The sequence below is a fragment of the Notamacropus eugenii genome, chromosome 2, assembly GCF_028372415.1.
Source record: "Notamacropus eugenii isolate mMacEug1 chromosome 2, mMacEug1.pri_v2, whole genome shotgun sequence".
In the NCBI taxonomy this organism is placed as follows: Eukaryota; Metazoa; Chordata; class Mammalia; order Diprotodontia; family Macropodidae; genus Notamacropus; species Notamacropus eugenii.
The window spans coordinates 344,866,735-344,889,180 of NC_092873.1; the positions used below are offsets into that span (position 1 = coordinate 344,866,735).

General features: G+C 37.9%; 1 protein-coding gene and 1 pseudogene across 9 annotated transcripts in view; one reads left to right on the plus strand and one right to left on the minus strand.

Moving 5' to 3' along the window:
- TANC2 (tetratricopeptide repeat, ankyrin repeat and coiled-coil containing 2) overlaps positions 1-22,446 on the minus strand; it is a 551,137-nt gene that overhangs the window by 461,757 nt on the left and 66,934 nt on the right. The window lies entirely within an intron of this gene.
- On the plus strand, positions 5,368-5,937 carry LOC140530448 (eukaryotic translation initiation factor 4E type 1B-like; annotated as a pseudogene).

Here is a 22,446-nt window from a genome sequence, read left to right on the forward strand (position 1 = left end):
GATGGATTCAATATTCAACCTACTCATATAGATGGCAAATCAGACTGAGAACCAATGAATACCTTAGCTCTAGACTAGTAATGTCAGACTCGAGCAGTCTGGGGCCACTAATCCATTCATAGGAATCCCTTTGGAATGCATACTGATGTGGTTTTGAAACAATGTTACCTGTTTTATTGTACCTTTATTTATTTTGTTAGATATTTCCCAATTATATTTTAATCTGGTTCCTGGGAACTCAGGAATCTTGTGGTGGGGTTCCTATTCCCATTGAAATCCATTTTCTCCTAAGGCCTATATTATACATGAGTAGTGGGCACTTAATAAATGACTATTGATTCAAAACTGGGAAATCTCACAAGAGTGGCAGGCTCTAAACGGTACTAACTATGGGGCATCACAAGTAGTCTTAACATATTTCATTTTAACAAGGACTGAAACCTGAAGAGATAATTAAGCATTCCTTGAAAGCTTTAATTTTGCCATGTCAGATACAGAACTAAGGTTATCACTGAATGCTTCGAGGATAATGAGGGCAAAAGAAAATGGGACAATACTGCTCAAAATGGACCTGTATTGATGAATGCTACATTCACATAAAAATGACACTTTACATGCAAAATTTTAATTTCTCTGAGATGAAATTTCTATACTCTCAATATGCCACAATAAAAATGTAGGGGAGAGGAGAGGGATGTACGTGTGTATATATGTATACATGTGTATACATATATACACAAAAGTATACATATGTCTCTACATTATATATATAGTGTGTTTGTGTGTGTATATTAAATGTTGTCTTGAAGTTTTACTGACTCATATTTTTAAAGTAGTCCCATAAGAACTCAGAATCATGTAAAAGTTACATATGGATCCCCAAATGTGGCATTTTAATGGAGAAAACGATGAAAAGTACCCATATGTAACATGTATACAGGGCCATAAAAATTAATACTTGAATAGTTATCTCCCACATACAGGATTTAGCAGATGATTCCCAGCTTGGTACAGATAAGTCTTTCCCAGATTTGGTTTGCTTTTGTCTCAGGCTTACCTCTATTACACCTAGGAGGATATTTACATTCATGTAGATTACTAATCTCTCTCTGCTTATAGACTCTCTTATTCATGAAAATTGGGATCTGCTTAGTGGTACTACTTCAATACGCCTCTACTGTATCTGTGCCTTCTAAAAGGAATCACTGTCCACTACTCTTTCACCTCATCCTCCCTGATACTGTGGTTATTTTCTGTCCTGCAAAGATCCAAATTTTTCTCTAATTTCTACCCCTACCAATATTAATCACACAAACAACAATTAAGCTGCGGTCATATTTTATTTTATCAAAAAGAGAAGTAAAATAATGGGAACAAAAAGACAACAGGAAAGCAGTGAGCAGTGACAGTGGAGGGACAGTTCATTTGGATAGGAAGAAGTTAGTAGTATGTGTTGCTGACTGTAGCACAGCTCTTTCCCAAAGGAAGAGCACACTATCCAACAGTTTAATGTAGATACAAGCTTTGAGACTATCTCTCTTTAGGGTGCAAGTGAAGGAAAATGCACAGTTCTCTCTGACCTCTTTATAGTCTCATCAGTGTATGATCATCAACTCTCAGTTGGGGGAAGTTGGGAGAGGAGAGTAAAAACCACCATTTGCTTCTGTGATAGATTCCGGATTTCTCTGTCTTAGCACCAGTCCTCTACATAATTCAATTGGCTCTAATTTCCCTGACACAGCTTCCTCCTCTCCTCCCACACCCAAGAACCTGTTTGAGTCCAGCTTCCCAGGTGTAGTTTTCTAACTTGGGGGCAATAGAGGCCTTAGCTCAGACCTGTAAGTACCTAAGACCACTCAAGTTACAACATTCTCTAGACCTGCTAAACAAACAAGAGGTCATGTCCACTCAAAAAGTGCCACTGCATCCTTGTTGCGTAGCTTTACTGATTTTGGACAATGTGAGACTTCTCTGTTCATTGCAGTGCCTCACTTAGTTCAACAATCAAGCCTGACCAATGAATGTGACAGTGCTAAAGCCACAACTACAACAGCATTAAGTGAAATCTTAGCATTAAATTACCATCATCTGCTTGTCGGCTCTCAGAGGAAGGAGGAGAAGAGCTAACATGCAGACACTGGGCATCCTGCCTTCCTCCCTCCCAATGTGGTGATTACCAGGAAGAATGGCTGCTCCTTCTGGCTTCGGACTTTTCTCTTTCCCCAAGGCCCTCCCAAAACACATCCCGAGGGAGGCGGAGCCAAGATGGCGGAGTAGAAAGACGCACATACACATAGCTCCGAACCCACAACCCACAGAACGGCTAGAGGGATCAACTCACGGTGAATTCTGCACCCAGAGGCCACAGAACATTGGAGCGAGGGAGTTTCTGTTCCAGAGAGACCTGCAAACCTCTCGCGGGGGGTCCTTCGCGCTGCGGACAGGGCGCTGGGACTGGGATCAGAGGGCAGCCCTGCAGCGGCCACAACACCGAGAGGAAAAGATCCGAGCGGGCTACGGGGACGGGATCTCCAGCTGCGGCACAAGCCCCTCCACCCACAGGTGACAGGGGTCGGTGAGAGAGTCTCTTTGGCGGGTCGAGAGGGGAGTGGGGTGCCCCCATGGCTCAGGCCCCCAGAGGAGATAGAAGCTGAGAGACGGTTGCAGACAGGGGCTCCCCAAGCAGGCGGGAGCCTGGATCCATTGTGGAAGGTCTGTGCATAAACCCCCTGAGGGAACTGAGCCTGAGAGGCAGCCCTGCCCAGACCTGACCATCTGAACTTAATTCTCACACTGAATAGCAGCCCTGCCCCCACCAAAAGCCCTGAGGCTGGAAGAAGCATTTGAATCCCAGTCCCCAAACGCTGGCTGGGAGGATCAGGAGGCGAGGTGGGTGTGAGGAGAATATTCAGAGGTCAAGTCACTGGCTGGGGAGAATGCCCAGAAAAGGGAAAAGAAATAAAACTATTGATGGCTACTTTCTTGGAGAATAGACATTTCCTCCCTTCCTTTCTGATGAGGAAGAACAATGCTTACCATCAGACAAAGACACAGAAATCAAGGCTTCTGTGTCCCAGCCCACCCAATGGGCTCAGGCCATGGAAGAGCTCAAAAAGAATTTTGAAAATCAAGTTAGAGAGGTGGAGGAAAAACTGGGAAGAGAAATGAGAGGGATGAAAGAGAAGCATGAAAAGCAGATCAGCTCCCTGCTAAAGGAGAACCAAAAAAATGTTGAAGAAATTAACACCTTGAAAACTAGCCTAACTCAATTGGCAAAAGAGGTTCAAAAAGCCAATGAAGAGAAGAATGCTTTCAAAAGCAGAATTAGCCAAATGGAAAAGGAGATTCAAAAGCTCACTGAAGAAAATAGTTCTTTCAAAACTAGAATGGCACAGATGGACACTAAGGACTTTATGAGAAAGACAGATATCACAGAACATAGCGAGAAGATTGGAAAAATGGAAGATAATGTGAAATATCTTATTGGAAAAACAACTGACCTGGAAAATAGATTCAGGAGAGACAATGTAAAAATTCTGGGACTACCTGAAAACCATGATCAAAAGAAGAGCCTAGACATCATCTTCCATGAAATTATCAAGGAAAACTGCCCTGAGATTCTAGAACCAGAGGGCAAAATAAATATTCAAGGAATCCACAGAACACCGCCTGAAAGAGATCCAAAAAGAGAAACTCCTAGGAACATTGTGGCCAAATTCCAGAATTCCCAGGTCAAAGAGAAAATATTGCAAGCAGCTAGAAAGAAACAATTCAAGTATTGTGGAAATACAATCAGGATAACACAAGATCTAGCAGCTTCTACATTAAGGGATTGAAGGGCATGGAATAGGATATTCCAGAAGTCAAAGGAACTAGGACTAAAACCAAGAATCACCTACCCAGCAAAACTGAGTATAATACTTCAGGAGAAAAAATGGTCTTTCAATGAAATGGAGGATTTTCAGGTTTTCTTGATGAAAAGACCAGAGCTGAAAAGAAAATTTGACTTTCAAACACAAGAATGAAGAGAACCATGAAAAGGTGAACAGCAAAGAGAAGTCATAAGGGACTTACTAAAGTTGAACTGTTTACATTCCTACATGGAAAGACAATATTTGTAACTCTTGAAACATTTCAGTATCTGGGTACTGGGTGGGAATACACACATACACATGCACACACGCACACATACATAGAGACAGAGTGCACAGAGTGAATTGAAGAGGATGGGATCATATCTTAAAAAAAAAAATGAAATCAAGCAGTGAGAGAGAAATATTGGGAGGAGAAAGGGAGAAATTGAATGGGGCAAATTATCTCTCATAAAAGAGGCAAGCAAAGACTTATTAGTGGAGGGATAAAGAGGGGAGGTGAGAGAAAATCATGAGGTCAACTCTCATCACATTCCACTAAAGGAAAGAACAAAATGCACACTCATTTTGATAGGAAAATCTATCTCACAATACAGAAGAGTGGGGGACAAGGGCACAAGCAGGGTGGGGGGGAGGATAGAGGGGAGGGCATGGGGAGGAGAATGCAATCCGAGGTCGACACTCATGGGGAGGGAAAGGATCATAAGAGAATAGAAGTAATGGGGGACAGGATAGGATGGAGGGAAATATAGTTAGTCCTATACAACACAACTAGTATGGAAATCATTTGCACAACTACACAGATTTGGCCTATATTGAATTGCTTGTCCTCCAAAGGGAAGGGGTGGAGAGGGAGGGAGCTAAAGAAGTTGGAACTCAAAGTGTTAGGATCAACTGTAATGTTCTTACCACTAGGAAATAAGAAATACAGGTTAAGAGGTAAAGAAAGCTATCTGGCCCTACAGGACAAAAGAGAAGACGGAGACAAGGGCAGAGAGGGAGGATAGAAGAGAGAGCAGATTGGTCACAGGGGCAATTAGAATGCTTGGGTTTGGGGGGGGGAGGGGATAAAAGGGGAGAAAATTTGTAACCCAAAACTTTGTGAAAATAAATGTTAAAAGTTAAATTAAAAAAAAACAACACATCCCCAAAAATTCAAGTTCAAACACAACAGCAGCTGGTGAACTCTATAGAGTCTCTCATTCCCACAAAAGTGTTTGCAACACAGGTGCTGTATATTTTTGCTGCTGTTCAATCATTCTTGGAGACTCCATGGACCATACCGTCCATGGAGTTTTTTTGGCAAGGATACTGGAGTGGTTGGCCACTTCCTTCTCCAGTGATTTAAGGCAAACAGAGGTTAAGTGACTTGCTCAGGGTCACACAGTTCACGTCTGAGATGAGATTTTGAATTCAGGTCTTGCTTACTCCAGGCCCAACATTCTATCCACTGAGCCACCTAACTGCTTCCTGGTACTATATCAGGCTTGCAAAAATGAACTACAGAGGATGGCAGTCCATCATGGATCTTGACTCCCCCTGCCCGCACCCCTGCCTACCATCCCTCCCAACAGGAAGAAAGTTGTCTCTTTGAGAAGGGCTGGAAAAGCATCCACTGGAGAACAAATGGGCCTTATGGTTCTTCAAGAATATCAGGAATAGGGCTTGGTGGGACAACCTTTACCTGGTCACCCCGTTTGATATTGTGGAGGACTTCTGGATGATCTACAGCCACATCCAATTGGCCAGTAAACTGTCCTCAGCCTCTGTGACTATGCCTATTTCATGGACAGCATTGAACCTATGTGAGAAGATAGCAGGAACAAGCATGGTGATCGTGACCGCTGGCTGGTCAGCCTGGCCAAGCATCAACATCAAAGTAACTTCAACCAACTCTGGCTACAGACACTTCTTTGTCTGGTTGGAGAGACCTTCGAGGAATACAGATGAGTAGGATTATGGGGCTGTGGTCAATGTTCATACCAAAGGGGACAAGATAGCCATTTGGACCAATGAAGCTGAGAATCAGCAGGCTGTTACCTTTATTGGGTTTAGTGAGACCTGAGCATTTTAGAAGCTTCTTTCCCAATGAAAACACGAGAGAGACAACGTATAGAAAGCCCAGAAAGTCAGATCTATTTAATAAACAAACTTCCTATGTTCAAGGAGGAAAAAATGAACTATAGAGAACAAACCTACAGAAATTAACTATAGACATATTAGTTGAAATAGCACCACCATTAGAGGATATAAATAAACAGCTCTTAAAAGAAAAAAACTGCAAAAAGTAATAGCCAATATACAAAAATCAGTAATAAACGATAACAACAAATGCTCCAAATCATTAATAAGAGTAATGCAAATTAAAGTAACTCTAAGGTTTCACCTGTCACCCAATCATCAAAGATGTCTATAGATGAGAACTGTGAATGCTGAAGGGAGTACAAAAAGACAGGCAAACTAAAACACTGTTGGCAGAGCTGTAAATTGGTTCAAGCATTTGAAAACACAATTTGGTATTATGCTTAAAGAGTTACTAAAATCTCTATACCCTTTGATCCACAAATCATAATCCTAAAAATATTCCCCAAAGAGGTCAAAGAAAGCTCCTGGATACCAAATTATTCACAGCAGCATATTCTGTAGTTGAAAAGAGCCAGAAGTCAAGTAGATAATCATATAAAGAAGAATAGATAAATAAAATAAATATATGTAATAGAATAATACTGTGAAATGGTGAATATAAGTATTCAAAAAAAGCATGGGAAGATATGTAAATGGAGGCAGAATGAAGTACAAAAGCAGAACTAGGAAAACAATATGAACAATGACTACAAACAATATAAATGGAAACAACAAAAAGAATTGGAAATATGGAATTACAGCAACCAAAAAGACTGATAAAAGCCCCCTCCCTACATTCGTGGCAGAGGTAGAGGACTATGGATGTACAATACTGTCTCCTCTGCCAGATTCAGTTGATTTTGCTAGTGTTCTTTTTCTCTTTCATTTTTTTATTCTGTTAGAAGGAATAGCTTAATAAGCAAGGGAAAGGGCGGTGGTTATATATAGAAATAAAGGTAAAATTAAAAACAAAATATAATCCATAAATATTTCTTTAAAAAAATTAAATTAAAAAAATATCATCACTAGTTGTTTCTCTGACCTACCAGTTTCCACCCAATCAGTTTGCCATCTCAGCTGCCTATAGAACTAGTGAATGTCTGAAAGGCCAAAGTGAAAAATGGTATAGGGCATTCATTATTTCATTCCACAGACATAATAAGTGAGATAATTAAAATTTTAGACATTGCTCTTCCTTCAAAAAAGAAAGATTGAAGTTGCTGATTTAGTTTTAACTGTCCTCACTTCCCCAAAACATACATTTTCCTTTTTTCTGACTGAAAAAAAAAACTTTAAATACACGGGCACTAAAAGCACATGTAAGGAAACAATAAGTTTATATTATTTACTTTTTTTTTTAACACATCCTGAAGTTATATTTCAGATAATCATTCTTGATTTATCTTTCCAAAGCACAAAATAGCATAGGATTAAAGGTTATATACAGAAAGTTTTCTTCACCCTTAGGGAGGAAAATAGAAAAAACTCAAAGGACAGAGTATACAAATACAGAAATGTTTAAGTCCACATAAAACGTATTCTGGGGGAAGTAAGAGGTAGCTATAGTAGGGCTCAAGAGGCTGGGTTTAGAGTTAGGGCTACAGTCTCTAGAAATCAGAGGGGTGGTCATCAGATTTTTTCTCTCTGAAAACATTCAGACAGAGCCAGGTAGGATGACTCAACAGAAGCTACAAGAACCTGACCAATCCTAGTAAGAGAAGGGATGGTGGTCACTACCAAAAAAATGGAAATGGCAAAGACAGAGGCAGAATCAATGGCAGCAACTGAGAAAGCAGCGTGACCAACAGAGTGGCTTCCTGGTAGCTAGGTTGGTGGAAAGTGATTATCAATAAGTAAACACTTAAACACCTTCTCTCTACCAGGAAGTATGTTAGATGCTGAGGATAAAAATAGACTGTGCCCTCAAAAAGTTTACATTCTATCAGGGCAGACAACAAGTACATGTATGCAGAGGCATACAGAAAAATAAATAAAAGATCATTTTATTTTTTTATGTTTATTTATTTATTTTTAGTTTTCAACACTCATTTCCACAAAATTTTGAGTTCCAAATTTTCTCCCCATCTCTTCCCTCCCCCCACCCCCAAACATCATGCATTCTGATTACCCCTTCCCCCAATCTGCTCTCCCTTCTATCACATCCCTCCCTTCCCTTATTCCCATCCTCTCTCTTTTTTTGTAGGACAAGATAGATTTCTATACCCCATTACTTGTATTTCTTATTTCCCTGTTGTATGTAAAAACAATTCTCAACATTCGTTCCTAAAACTTTGAGTTCCTCCCTTCTTCCCTCTCCACCCATTCCCACTGAGAGGGCAAGCAATTCAAAATAGTCTATATATGTGTAGTTTTGCAAAAGACTTCCATAATAATCATGTTGTGTAAGACTATATTTCCCTCCATCCTATCCTGTCCCCCATTTATTCTATTCTCTCTTTTGACTTTGTCCCTCCCCAGAAGTGTTTAAATAAAATTAAGGGGTGAGAAAGGAATATATTGCGAAGCAAAGGGAGAAATGGAGTGGGGCAAATTATTTCTCATAAAAGAGGCAAGATAAAGCTTTTTCAATGGAGGAGAAAAGGGGGAAGGTGAGAGGGAAAAAAAATGAAGCTTTTTCTCATCACATTTGGCTTAAGGAGGCAATAAAATGCTCACTCAATTTGGTATGAAAATCTATCTTACACTACAGGAAAGTAGGGGAGAAGGGGATAAGTGGGGTAGGGGGGATGATAGAAGGGAGGGCAAATGGAAGGAGGGAGTAATTAGAAGTAAAAAGATTATTTTAGTAGGAAGGAACTAGAAGTGGGGAGATCAGAGATAGCTTTAAGTAGAAGGTGGTGCTCGAGTTGAGCCTTGAAGAAAACTAGAAATTCTAAGAGTCAGAGGTAAAGAGGGACTGCATTCCAAGCACAAGGAAGAATAGTCAACACCAAAGCCGGAGAAGGATGGCTGTTTTATATATGAGGAAAACCAAGAATATCAATCTAGTCGGAATAACAGTATGTGCATGGGAAATAATAGGTAATAAGGCTGTAAAAGTAAATTGGGACCAGTTTGTGAAGGACAGGACTTTAAGTGCCAGAGGCAGGTAGTATGGCACAACTACAAGATAACTTACTCTGGAATCAGAGAACGTACATTCAAATTTGACTTTTGACACTACTTGTGTGATCAGGGGTAATTATTTAATTCCCTTTCAACGCTAGTTTTACTCAACTGTAAAATCAAGGGGATAGACTAGATGGAAATACAGTGTGGTATAATGGAAAGAAAGCTGGCTTTGAAGAAAGAAAGCCTTTGCCATCAGGGCTTGAGGCAATTCTCCTAAAAATATAAATTACTAAGAGTGTGCAACCTGCACTGTATAGAAGTTTTCCTCATCCAGGAACTTCCTAGACAATGAAATCACAGGATTAATCCCTAATTCTATCCAAAGATGACCTCTGTGATCCCTTCCATTTCCTGATCTATAATCCCAATAAAAGAACAGTGAATAGAGAAACTTAGAAAAGAAAGACTATCTTTCAATGGAATGTTTATCAAAACGCAGAAAATCACACAGAGGACAGATTTCTGAGTCCTCCATAGCTCCGCAGATGGGTCTCTTACAGTTTCATTTTGCAGAAGAATAAGAGGAGGCTACTAAAAATCCATCTCCTACACAGACCAGCACTCAGTAAAGGTAAATCTTGGTCCAGCTCTTCATGAAGAGCTTCGGTCATTCAGGCTAAATATGACTACTGATACTTTTCATGGTAGTGAAGTACTAGAAACAAAGTAGATACAAATTAATGGGGAAATGGCTAAACAAACCTGTCCATGAGTAATACAATGTTACAAAAATGACAAACATGATGACTACAGAGATGGAGAGGAAAAGTTTAAGATGAAAGTAAGTTTCAAGTCACAGAAAGTTGAGAAGAGATAAAAAAAAAAGTTAAGAAGAGGAGACTTGTGGAGACATTTTCTCCAATCTTCACACACACCTTTAAAAGACAGCAATTATACACAACAGATAAAGCAAAGATAATAAGCTATCTCTGTAATCTAGGATACCAAAACCAAAAATGAAATAACAATTAATGAACTAAAAGCAGAAAAGGCTAACGAGTAGTCCCTGGTGCGCTCATTTAGCGTCCCCTTCCCTTTCACTCACCATGCTCTGCACCAGGGTTAGACAAGTCAAGCCATGGGCTCGTAACAGAACTCATCTCTACACTCTGCCCCCTCCTCCTTCCAGTGCTTCAGAAAACCAAAACACAGAAACCTGTTCAGTTGGGTTTCAGCATGGCAGTAACTGAGACACAAGAGAGCTCAACCAGAGAACTTAAGAAAAGAGGGAGCTGGGGCAGAACACTCCACAAATCCTGAAGGACAAAATCCAGAATCTGACTGGGGCCAGTTTTATCTCCCAGAAGTCATTTGATGCAGAGGCTTAGGCCTGTGAACAATGAATTGAACAACATGTGAGGAGGCTGAGATGGCTTTGAGGTCTAGTCCTGAAGGAAATTAAACTCAAAGGGGAAGGAGAAAGAAAGCAAGCAATAGGGGATTATAAGAGAAGGAGGGGTTGGGGTGTTGTGAAACTGTGAAATTACTGAAAATCCCAAGAAAAAGAAAATTCTATTAAAATCCTTGTTTAGAAGCAGATAAACCATCCGGGAAGATATTATTAACAGAAAGGAACATAGCTTCCAGATGAGGTAAAAGATATTTACACATTTGTAAATATTGCAATAACAAGAAAAATGGATCAACATCGGATGAAGCAGAGAACCCTATGGATTCTCAGATAGCACAGAACCACAGCACAATATTCTTCAATGGCTGAAGGCATTCCCAGTGAAGTCTATAATAAGTTATTTGACCTACCTGGTACACATCACCTCCTGTTACTCTCTAAGGGAGCACTGCTATTTCTGCTAGACTAGGTTGCTTACCCATGATGGCAGAAATAATTTTGTTCAATTATTTAATAAGAACTAACATCAAACAAGTTATAAAGCAGGCATGCATATGTCTATCTAAAGTGGTTTTCTATATCATGAAAGATATCGTTCACAGAATCCAAACAAAATATGTATTCCTTATTAATACAAGATTCTCCAAATGTTTTTTATTAGTTTACATAGACAAAAAGCTATACAAAGAAATTAATGTAAAATGAACATCAAGTTGAGTGAATCTCTCAGTGTCTTCCAACCAGGTTTCTCACCAAACCACATAACTAATACTGCTGAATCAAAAGCTACCAAAGACCTCTTAACTTCTAAATTCAATGGTCCTTTTTTTCAGTTCTTATCCTAACTGATCTTTTTGTATCTTCCAACATTCTTTCTCCTGAACACTATCACTTCCCTTTGCTCTCTAACATTTTTTCCTAATTCTTCTATCTGTTTAACTGCATTTTCTAGGTCTTCTTTAACACATCATCATCCATCTCCTACTCCCTTAGCATGGGTGTTTGTAGGGCTCTGTCCTTGGCCCTCATTCTTCTCTCTCCTATCATTAGTGATAAAATATCATCCCTAGGGAGGTGACTCAAAATAGCATTTGATGGAAATATGCAGTGATTCTAATGATTTCCAACCATTTGCTACTTTTTCATCTCTCAGTGATGCTATAAGACCCTGAATCATGAGACATCACCATCTCAAAAGAATCAAAATTACAAGTAATCCATGGGGCAAATAAAAGATTCATGATGGACATAAGTAAGCCATATTACATTACCATGGATGACTTGTGCATGAGAAGAGGCATCAAGGACAAACACAACTAGAAAAAGAGCACACCAGTCATGCAGCAAGAAAAAGAGGAAACAGTTGGACAGCCTGATTGCTTCATAAGATATTAAAGCTCAGCTCAAGTAACACCTATAAAACACATTTTTACTGATTGTGCCAATCATGTTTCTCTCTCATCCATGGTACTTTGTTTTTTATTGTCTACATATTTGTATCAAATCCTGCACAAATATGTTTTCTTAAAGTAGAATATAAATTCCTCGAGCACAAAAGCTACTCCAGCATCTTTCTATCTCTAACTATGTGCACAGGTACCAACACCTTCTAAGCAACTTATCCTTGTAGACAGTTGCCTTGAAAACAGAAGTTAAATGACTTGCTCAGTGTCACAGTCAATATGAGTCAGAGGCATCTTCATTTAGGTCCACATCTTCCTCATTACAAGAGCATTTCTTTTATTGACTGTGCCATTTTGTTTCTTTACTTTTTAAATACTTTGAAGGTCTCTGGCATACAGGATGGATTAATGAAAAAACAGTATAAAACTGTACAAGATTAAAGTATGTAGAAAGAGGATAAGACTTACATAATATATTGCATAGAGTAAGAGCTTAATAAATGCTTGCTGGACTGAAATGAATTACTGTATTAGTAAAAGAAGCATTCACATTAATGAAACCACAGATCTATCAAAGCAACAGAGTTCACTTTGCTTGGGTAGGGATTCAGAAGGTTAAATGACTTATCTAAAGTCAAAGGGAATTAACAGCAAAGCAGGGACTTAAGGACTCTTTCAATGTACAATGAAGTTCATATTGAAGCATATGACTCTTCCACTACATTTCTGCAGCTACAATAAAATCTAAAACAGAGGCAGTTTTACTGTAATGCAACATATGTGTTCCCCCAAAGCACCTCACTATGCAAAACCAGATAATAAAAACCACAGCGTTTTTGAGGGAACTGAGGTTAGGACACAATACTCAAAAAATAAATTTCTTCAGGAACTCAAAAAAAAAGACAGGAATCTAATTTTAAAAAAAAAACAGTAGCATAGTTTTAAACATGTTAAATCATTAAGAAACACATAAATGCTACAATAAATAATGGTGACATAGGGACTAATTACCCTGTATCCCAGGCTGCACAAGAAAGCTGGTCTTGTCACTCCAACTCTGGACCTGAGGGCTGAAAGCCAGGGCAGAAAGGTGTGTAGGTGAAAATGATACAGACCACAACCTTTCTGCTTCTGCACCAGAAGATACACAATAAAGATGCCACTTTATCTTGATAAAAGCCTTAAGTTTACTTGTGGAAGTGAGCACCAGAAGGGCTGCAACTTACGTTCTACTGTAATTTTTTGCCTTCTCTCCATTTCTCATGAAAAAATCAGGCAAAAGCAAACTGGAAATTTGTATTTAACTCAAAATGTTCCTAATATACATACTGTGTTAGAACAAATTAGCTGTTTTGAAAAATGTTACAGCAGAACTACTTATTCTATAAAGAGGATGAGCAATTTCAAATTTAGTCTACTGTTTTCCGAATTATGTTTTACACAACTCATGACAACACATAGAACATATTCTGACCTATGGGCTCTCAATGGTGTGTGGTGATCTTTTTTCTAATCCAGCTATTTAAAATTTATGACTATGGGACAGTCATTTGTTCTATCTAGATCTATTTCCTTATATGTAAAAATGCAACTGCTGGACCATTTCCCTTCTATGGTAGGTAACTTATAGAAGTTTTCTTGTACTCTCTTGAGTTCTTGCTTCCTCCTGATGACACAGCTTTCACACTCACCCTTTATAGCAGTGATTGTGCTTTCATTCCTCCTCAATTCACTGGTCATGATGAAAGAACTGGATCCCTACTTACTCCCCACTACTATTTCCAGGCTCACCTTCTATCATTAGTCCCTCAGTAACCCTCCTCTTTCAGCCCCAAGACCCAGAGCTGCAGAGACAGGCCCAACTTTCTTGTGCAGCTTGGGGTACAGGCTAATCAGCCCAGATACTGACATCCATATTTATTATGCTATCAAGATTCTGGTGGCTTTGTCTACAGATCTCCCAGAAACTCTTCTTCTCTCCTCAATTAGGAAAGTTCAGTGCTTGACTCACAGTCTTTATCTCCTCCCCAATTCCTGTCCTAATACAAGGTAATTTCAACATCCAAAATGATATTCCTTCAAACCCTAACCTCCAGTTTCTGAATTTGTTTCCCATGACCTACTTCTCTGCCACACCACAGCTACACAAAGAGGAGGTCATACCTTAGTATTGCTATCACCTATAAACATACCACTTCACTGGTGATGAATTTTGAAATTCCTTTAACTGTTCATAATATTTTAATTCCACCTCTCCCTTACAACTCCAAACCCTGTTCTTCATCCTCACCCTCACCTCCAATTCATCCACCTTTTAGTTCTTTCCCAGATCATCACCACCTCATTAGCCATACTCTCTTTCTTTGCCCAACTTAATCCCCTAGTGAACTAATCCAACTCTATGCTGTCTTCTTCTTTTGAGTCCCTTGACCCTTAATCCTAGAGATTTTGCCCTGTCAACCCCCATCCTTGGATTACTCTCACCATGCATTTTCTTTGCTCCTACATAAAAGCTGTTGAACAAAAAGAAAATCCTGAAACCGTGCTAAGTGGGTCTGCTACAAGTTTACATTACATAATCTCAACTGGGTCCTCATGGAGGTAAATCACACCTTTCACATTGCCCTTAATTGATTCACTATCTTATTCATCTCAGCAGTTTTATCAAACCTTTCCATCCCTCCTCAAAACTTCCATAACTCCCTCTAAGCTAAAAATCTTGCTTCATATTTTACTGGGAAAAAAGAGAAGTAATTCACAGAGAACACTCTCTTCTACCCTATTCCTTGTCTTACATTACTCAGATGTCTTCTGCCACTATCTCTCTCTTCAGTTCCATATCATACAAAGAAGTAGTCTGTCTTGACAGGACAAACTCTACATGCACAAGTGATCTCATTCTAGCCTACCTTCTCCAGAAGACTGTCCCCTCTACCATCCTCACTCACTGATCTTTAATCTCTCACTTTCTACTGACTGCTTCTGTACCATCTACAAACATGCTCACATCTCCCCCATCCTCAAAGAATCCTCACTTGATTCATCCATCTCTGCTTGCTATCACCCTATAACTCATCTCTTTTGTAGATAAACTGTAGGAGCAGGCCATCTACAATTGTTGTTTCCACTTCCTTTCCTCTCACTCTCTTCTTAATTCTTTGGATTCTGGCTTTCAATTTCAACTGAAACTTCTCTTTCCAAAGTTACTAAAGATCTCTTGATGCCAAATCTAGTGGCTTTCTTTCAATCCTCATCCTTCTGAACCTCTCTCCTTGACAATGTCAATCACCTTCTCCTCCTAGATACCTTCTTCTCTCCAGGTTTTTGGGACACTACTCACTCTTGATTCTCTTTCAATCTGTCTGATCATTCCTTCTCAGTTTTGTTAAATCTTCATTCAGGTCATGCCTGCTAAAAGCGGGTTGACAGGAATCTATTCTGAGACCTCTTGTCTTCTTCTTCTATACTCTTCACTTGGTGATCATATCAGTTTCCATAGTTTCAATTATCTCTATGCAGATGACTATCAGATCTTTTTGTCCTGCCTTAATAACTCTCTTGACCTCCAGGCCCACAGTTCCAGCTGTCTTTTGGATATCTCAAACTAGATATCTCATAAACATCTTAATCTTAACATGTCCAAAACTGAACTGATCTCCCCACATGCCCTTCAAGCTCTCCTTGCTTTCTAACTTCCCTATTACTGTTGAGAATATCACCATCCTCTCCATTTCCCAAGCTCTGAACCGACATGCCATCCTCAACTCCTGAATCTCCCTCTCCACACACAACATCCATTCAATTGTCAAGTCTTCTTGTTTCTACCTTTGTAACATCTCTCACATATGTCTCCTCTCCTCTGACGATGTCACCATTCTGATACAGGTTCTCATCACTTCATGCCTGGCCTATTGCACTAAGTGCAGGTCTAATTACATCACTTCCCTTTACAAAAAACTCCAGAATCTAATATAAAATCCTGTTTGGCTTTTAAATTTCTTCATAACCTAGCTACTTCTACTTTTCTAATCTTCTTATATCTTCCATGTATTCTGCAATCCATTGACACTGGCCTCACATACAACCTTCCAACAAGCAGCTCTGAACATTTTCACTGCTTGTCCTCTATAGCTGGAATACTCCTCCCTCATTTCCTCCTTCTGACTCCCTTTAAGTCTCAGCTTAAGTTCCACCTTCTACAAAAAGTCTTTCCCAGCCCTCCTTAATCTTAGTGCCTTCCCTCTGAGTCTACCCCCAATTCATCCTGCATAATAACCTGTTTGTACATAGTTGTTTGTATTTTATCTCCTCCATTAGACTGTAAGCTTCTGGAGACCAAGAACAGGTTTCTTTTTTCTTTTCTTTCCTTTCTTCATACGCCCAGCACTTAGCACAATGTCTAGCACAGTAGGCACTTAATAAGTGCTAGTGGAATTAACTTGACACAGACTTAATTCCTGAATAAACCCATGAAAGGAAGTTATCAGTGAGTCAATTTATAGATTGTGATATCACATGCTGACAAAAGGCAAACTTGGTATGGGATTAGGAAATGCTTCATGAATGCCTTAGTATTCTCTTTTCAAGCTATTGCCACTGCGCCTCTGTTAAAAAAAAAAAAGCTTTTTGAAGTAGCTTTAAGAGTTATTTAGAAGTCTATGTTATTGGGAATGAAGGGTGTCAAATAAACTGCTAGGTGATCTTCCATGGTAACAAGAAATAATCTCTGGGCGTATAAAAAAGGAGCATACCAAAAGAATTTTCTACTTTCTAAAATTTAGAACAATGGATTGTATGCAAATGCGTCCTTCAGAGGAGAGAGAAGGGAATTGTTGGATGTTCCACCTTAATATTATGTTAACTCCAGGACCACAAATAAAAGGATATTATCGGTTTCATTTAGCCTGTTTACTCACTGTCTTCTCTGCTCTATCAATAAGTAGAGTCAATATAAATGAAGTATTTGGAGATATTTGCCCTATATACTTAGGACTAGAAGGTAATAATCCATTAACCTCACTTTTTAGTCACATTATAATCTCTGCCAAAGGACTGAAATAGGCTGAAGACAGTTAATTCACATATTTATCTTTAAAAATGTTTCCCAATATTTCCCCCATTAAATACTGTGAAATCCTTTCTATGACCACTGAAAGTTCGTGGAGAAGACTTACTGTTATAAAACAAGGAAATTTCTTCAAATTATCAATATGAATACATAAAAGTTCCAAGTTATCACTTTCATGAACTATATTTTCATTCTATTTAAATTTTTTTCTTCTAAGAATTTAACAAGCAAGGAAAAAAAATTTCTATAGCTACCTTTTTGTGCTAACATGAAAGCCTAAAAAATAAACAAGACCATCCTACAAAACAACTACATAACTAAGCAAATGGTTGGCATAGTTTATAAAATCTCTCTATAGAATACCACCAAAAGTCTGTAATTTCTTGGTTGCAAACCTATGTTCTAATTCACTATGCAAAACTTTTTTTATGCTGTAATAAAGCATCTGTTAACAAATTTTCTTCTCCTATGCAAAAACCACCTAACCCAAAAGTCATTTCCTCATCATGCTAGTTTGGCAAATTCCCTTTCAACAGAAGATATCTTAATTGAAACCAGTTCTCCGTCACAAATTTACAGAATCTTTAACAGCCATTTTGTTTTCTCTGGCAACACTAGTAACCAGCTGTCTCCAGCCAGACTATTAGCATTATCAGTTAATCTGGAACATTAGCCAAGAAGCAAAAATGGCTAACTTGTATAAGAAGAATATATCTGTATATTTTGTGCTGCTCTTTATAAACATGCTTTATTTTTCTACTAGGTTTTAATCCAATTTATTCTTTTTTAAAAAATGCTGATTCTTGCTCCTACAATCATTTTCCTGACCCCACCCTTTAAAAGCACTTAAGCCATTATCTTTTCAAATATAAAAATCTTTGAATACTATTGTTTTAATTATAGATATTGTAAATATTCTAAATTAAAGGAGAGTCAAATGTTTGGCAATACAATTTACAACTATATTCCAACAGACCAGCTAGCCATGAATAATATATATAAAAGCTAACATATTCTCTCTTCTCAAGGGTGTTCCTAACAGCCAGCATGAAAAACAATTCTCTACCTATTTTGACTGCAGTATCCTGCTGTTTGAATGCCAATTACAATGTGCCTTCACAATTTCACCCAAGTCTTAGATAGCAAATTATCTAATGCTATTTTATGTGTTATGGGATCAAGAGGAGAATGACATTGCTCTTTAGGATTTATCTGTAATCCAAGGAAAAACTTCTATTCCCTCCTATTTTCAAAAAATTGAAAAGTTACATCATTAACTTTCACCAAAACAACCTAAAACTATTTCTTTTCAGAACTCTTTTAGCACATAAATTAATTATTTAAAGAATTAATTAACCATCTGACTTGATGAAATGTAATCCTACCTTAAAGTGACAATACAGAAAGAAAAGGATGTTTGGAGGGAAAAGGAAAAACATTACCAGGGAGATAAAGGGATAGAAAAAAGTATCTCAGAGTGGGGTGTTGCTGAACTACTTTAACAACTTCATTTTCAATTTAAATCCCTCTCCCTTATATTGTGTTTGTCATGCGATGTTACTACCCATCCACCCTGCTGTGAAAGGCTCTGACTTGGATAGCATACCCAGCTCCTGTGCCATATGAGGAGCCAATCAGCTTTCTTTCTTTCATCTGCAACGTTCCATCAGGGTTATATAACATTTTAGATGTAAGAAGCAGTCTAATAATATATAATGGTACATGTCAATGTATATTGATTTCAAACTGGATATTGTTGATAAGCATGACATCTAAAAGTCTCATTATATTGTTTAGACATATACAACATAATCAGGATAACACTAAGAAGTTTAAGAATTTGGAGAAAATACTTCCAGCAGAAAAATTTTGGAGAAGGTACAAAGAATAGTATTAAAACAATGCATGTCAAAATAAATGTTCTTCCTTAATTATTTCTCTTAAAGGGGGGAAAGAAAACACAGCAACTAGTAGCAGAAAGCAGTAAATATTTTTATTCAAATTGGAAACATATGAGATGATTCAAGTTACTTGAGATAAAATGTTGTTAAAGTGTTTAAAAAGAAGTTCAGGCTTGGCCTAAAATAAGTCAATCATCACAACACTTAAGAAGAGTATTTCAAATATTTTTCTAAACCAAGAAAATTAAGGGTCTAGTTGGACGTTCCTTAATTTCATTTCTAAAAGTCTAATCTCAAAATAATAAAACAGTAACATCAGAATACATATGTTTTTGTTAAATGTCTTCTCCAGCTGGTGAAATTATAATTATAATATTTTCTGATCAAAAACACCTACAATGGAAATCTATAAAAATGCCTTCTCTATACTAGAGAAGATAAATACTGCATTGCTTAAATATTGCTCACCTCATGAATTACATACTATTAATGTACCAGTCCAGATATTCAAGCGCACACCCAGGTGGAACTAGTAAATCTACTATTTTCTTCTTTTTCCCAACTCAACACAGTCTTATCTAGGCACTGCATTAATGAGTGCTATTCTTTTTTAAAGCTAAAACTGTGATGTGCGGTTTTATTCAAATAGTGGACATTGCCTTAACTGGAAGACTCTCCACTTATATGGTAGCCATAAATGTAGTCCAAAATATATTACAGGGAGATAAATTTCTGCAGAACTGAATTATATTCAGAAAAATATTTCTGAATGTGTCTAAAAGTCAACTGCCTAGGTGACGGTGGTTTAAAGCAAGAAGGCTAAACATTCCTGAAGAAACCAAGGAAGGAGGAATATGATTTGCCCTATATCTTTATTCCTCTTTTCACAGTCATTGTCTACAACATGGCTGTTCTTGTGGGCATCTGACTTTCAAGAAACAAGCAATCATTTAAATCATGACTATAACTGTCATCAATAAAAAATGAAGTCAACTCCAGCGTTCATTCTACTGATTTTCCACATCTCACCAGAGAATGCTCGGCTAACCCTCTCTCATATTACAAAATGAACAAACAAGGAGAAAACCATTTGGCAGGAGCTGCAACAAATGAGTGGAAAAATAATAATAGTAAGACTTATAAAGTACCTACTAAAAAAAATCTATAGTTTCAATAGAAAAAAACTTATAGAAGATATGCGTGTATATTCATATAATATAATCATTTAAAACCAGCTCATGTGCATGCATTTGTTGACTGCTACACAATTTATCTGTACCTCCTTCACATTAGAGGCAAGCAAAATCCAGTACATTCTCAATTTAACCATAAACAAATCCTAAATAGCCAAAGGGACCTAACATCCTTAACTATATTCAAGCCTTTAATGTTATCAATTTTCTTTCTCCTTCACTGTGTCAAACCCACCTCTGTCTCATGTTGAAGGTTATTCTTTTCCTAAGCCCAGAACATGCTGCACCATTTTGTTTGTCTTCTGGACAGCGGAGAAACAGGCAGCACAGCAGTGAAAGAGTGTACTGGAGTCAGCAGAGTCAATGCCAGCCTCCTACTGCAGTCTGTATATTGAATGCACTCAAACCCACAGGTGCCTACGTAAAATCCTCCAGCTGCAGACTGCAACTTAACATTTCCTCAGCAGCAAATCTGTATGCTGCTTTCACTTTTCATTAACCCACTGCATGGCCAGAATACGCTAAACATTTCTGTCTCTGAAAATTTTCAAGACAAAATACTACTGTATATATATTTTTCTGTTATGCAAAATGAACTGTACCTTTCTAATCATGAAGGTATATTCTGAAGGGCGATCTTTTAAAGGGAAAGGCATTTCTAATATGACAAAAATGACAATTAAAAAAATTTTCATCATAATGTTACTCAGCATTTGCATAAACACCATTATTCCTACTTTTGCTATTATTTTATAAAACATGAGGCTTCCTCATTTTCTTCATTAATAGTTCTTGATTCTGCATAGCACTTAACTACATCATTTCTTAAATGCTACATTATGACTTATCAGTATATTTACTGTCACATTTCCTACAGAAGTTTCATAAAAATTAAATCACCTGCCAGGGGATGAATTTTACAACTTCAGAAAAATATACATTCCCGTCATATGTGTGTGTGTATATACATACATACATTCACATATATACACACATTTATATGTATGTGGGTATGTATGTATATACACACATTCTATACATACATATATTCAAATATATACACATATATTCAAAAGTATATGTATATACATACATTCAAAAAATGTGTGTATACACAACATACACATTCTGCTGTTCAGTTGTTTTCAATCATGTCCATCTCTTCATGACCCCATCTGAAGTTTACTTGGCAAAGACACTAGAGTGGTTTCCATTTCCTTCTCCAACTCATTCTATAACTGAAGCAAACAGGGTTAAGTGACTTGCCCAGGATCTCATAGCTGGTAAGTGTATGAGGCTAAATTTGAATTCAGAAAAATGAATCTTTCTGACAACAGACCCAGCTCTCTGTCCACTGTGCCACCTAGCAGATAGACAGATGGACAGATAGACAGATAATGTGTGTATGTGTGTGTATATGTGTGTATATTCACACATGAATATATGATATATACACAAGAATATATGATATATATATGCACATATACATATATATGCTAACATTTACATAGCACTTTACACATTATCTCAATCGCCCTCACAGCAATCCTGTGAGGTAGGTGTCATAATCATGCCTTTCACAAATGAGGGAATAGTCTAAATGACATTAAGTGCTTTGCCCGTGGTTACAAAACCAATAAGTATATGAGGAGGGATTCAAGCCCCTCAGGTCTTCCTTACACTGCTACTCCACTAATAAATGGGTGTAACCAGGAAAAGAAAGTAGAAATTAATAATCTGTTGAAAGGTTCGATGGGCTAGGTAAAGCAATGATCCAATGCAATCAAGGATTTAAGAGATGGAAGGGGCCTTGAATGTCATCTAATTAAAGTTTCTCAGTTTATAGATGAAAGTATTGAAGGTCAGAGAAATTATTTGACTTACTAGATGTCATATGGGTAGTAAGTAGTAAATATAGGATGCCAAACAGGTCCCTCTGCTCCAAATCTAGCATCACTTTAAGGATACGACCCATTTTTATTCAAAATAGAAATATAAAGGTCAAACTAACAAAAATCTTATGGCATATTTTCTACTTTAATTCACCTGATTTTTCTCCTGCCACTTAAAGGTCCACTACCAAAATACAAAGATAGATAAGATGCACCTCCTTCCCTATATATGCAGCATATAACACATATACTATATGCCAAAGAATCTATAATCCCCTTATTGTGGATCACAAGACCACAGGATCAGAGATCCAGGGCTGGAAGGCACCTGAGATGAAAGGTAGTCCAAGCCCCTCATTTTACAGAGGGGAAAACTGAAGCACAGAGAGACTTTATGATTTTCCTTAGGTTACATGGTGTAGTATGAGGAAGAGCTGATCCCATATGCTAAATACTCTGGTTTGCCTCCGTATCCCCCATAAATTCATCATTAAGATCCACCCACCATAT